The following is a 2,400-nucleotide window of genomic DNA, read 5'->3' as shown; positions in this document are numbered from 1 at the left end:
AAACTGATTATCTGCAGGTTGAAGAATAAGATAGACCCTTATCTCTCATGCTACATGGAAATTAACCCAAAATGAATTAAAGACCTAAGAATTAGACCAGAAACTATGCAACTCCTAGAAGAAAATATAGGTCAACACTCCAACATATAGACACAGGCAATGACTTTCTCCATAGAACACCTAAAGCTCAGGAAATAATGCCAAGAGTTAATAAATGTGATGGAATGAAATTAAAGAGCTTTCACACATAATGGAAACAATTAAGAATGTGAAGAGAGAACATATAGGAGAAAATCTTTGCTCATTACTTTTCTGACAGAGAATTAACATCTAGAATATATAAAAACTCAGAAAACATCATAAAACAACCCAATTAATAAATGGGCAAATGAATTAAGCAGACACTTCTCAAAAGATAAAATACAAATGACCAACAAATATAGGAACAAATGTTCAAAATCATTACCAATGAGGGAAATGCAAATCAAAACTACATTGAGGTTTCATCTCACACCAATCAGAATGGCAGTCATCAAGAATAGACGCTGGAGTTATGGCTCATTGGTAGACTGCTTGCCTAGCACATGTGAAGTACTGGGTTCGATCATAAGCAATACATAAAAATAAATTTAAAAAATAAAGATATTGTGTACATCTACAACTAAAAAATTTTTTTAAAGAATACAAACATTTTTTGATTGGGTTGTTTAGTTTTTTGGTGTTAAGATTTTGAGTTCTTTATATATGGATATTAGTACTCTGAAAAACGTGTGGCAAAAATTTGGTCCCAAAATATAGGCTGTCTCTTCACCTCATTGATTATTATTATTATTTTTTTTTTGCTGAAAAGAAGCTTTTTAGTTTGAGTCCATTCCACTTATTATTTCTTTTATTTCTTGCACTTTAGGAGTCTTGTTAAGGAAGTTGGAACCTAATCCGACATGATGAAGATTTGAGCCTACTTTTTCCTCTATTAGGTGCAGGGTCTCTAGTCTAATTCCTAGGTCCTTGATCCACTTTGATTTGAGTTTTGTGCATGGTGAGAGATAAGGGTTTAGTTTCATTTTGCTGCATATGGATTTCCAGTTCTCCCAGCACTATTTGTTGAAGAGGCTATCTTTTCTCCAATGTATATTTTTGGCACCTATGTCTAGTATGAGATAACTTTATTTATATGGGTTTGTCTCTGTGTCTTCTGTTCTGTACCATTGGTCTACATGCCTATTTTGGTGCCTATACCATGCCGTTTTTCATACTATAGCTTTGTACCATAGTTTAAAGTCTGGTATTGTGATGCCTCCTGCTTCACTCTTGCTAGGATTTCTTTGGCTATTCTGGGTCTCTTATTTTTCCAAATAAATTTCATGATTGCCTTTTCTATTTCTATAAGGAATGACAATGGGATTTTAATTGGAATTGTATTGAATCTGTATAGCACTTTGGGTAGTATGGCCATTTTGACAATATTAATTTTGTCTATCTAAGAGCATGGGAAGTCTTTCCATCCTCGAAGGTTTTCTTCAATTTCTTTCTTTAGTGTTCTGTAGTTTTCATTGTAGAGGTATATCACTTCTTTTGTTAAATTGATTCCCAATATTTTATTTTATATTGAGGCTATTGTGAATGGGTACTTTTCCCAACTTATCTTTCAGAGGATTCATCACAGATGTATACAAATGCATTTGACTTATTGGTATTGATTTTATATCCTGCTAATTTGCTGAATTCTAGAAGTTTTCTGGTAGAATTTATTTTGGATCCTCTAAGTATAGAATCATGTCATGAGCAAATAATGATAGTTTGAGTTATTTTTCTATTGGTATCCCTTTAATTTCTTTCATTTGTCTTATTGCTCTAGCTAGAGTTTCAAGGACTATGTTGAATAGAAGTAGTAAAAGAGGACATCCCTGTCTTGTTCCAGTTTTTAGAGGGAATACTTCCAATTTTTCTCCATTTAAAATGATGATACATTCAATCAACACATATATGAAAAATGTTCAACATCTCTAGTAATTACAGAAATGCAGATCAAAACTACACTAAGATTTGATCTCATGCCAGTCAGAATGGCAGTTATCAAGGATACAGACAACATCTACATACTGTGGGGTCGGGCTCCAAATTCCTCAATAGGACACCCATAGCACAAGCCTTAATAACTAGAATCAACAAATGGGACTTACTCAAACTAAAAAGTTTTTTCTCAGCAAAAGAAACAATAAGAGAGGTAAATAGGGAGCCTACACCCTGGGAACAAATCTTTACTCCTCACACTTCAGATAGAGCCCTAATATCCAGAGTATACAAAGAACTCAAAAAATTAGACAATAAGAGAACAAACAACCCAATCAACAAATGGGCCAAGGACCTGAACAGACACTTCTCAGAGGAGGACATACA

The sequence above is a fragment of the Marmota marmota genome, unplaced genomic scaffold (assembly GCF_001458135.2).
Source record: "Marmota marmota marmota unplaced genomic scaffold, marMar, whole genome shotgun sequence".
NCBI classification, from domain to species: domain Eukaryota; kingdom Metazoa; phylum Chordata; class Mammalia; order Rodentia; family Sciuridae; genus Marmota; species Marmota marmota.
This window is presented reverse-complemented; position numbering follows the sequence as displayed.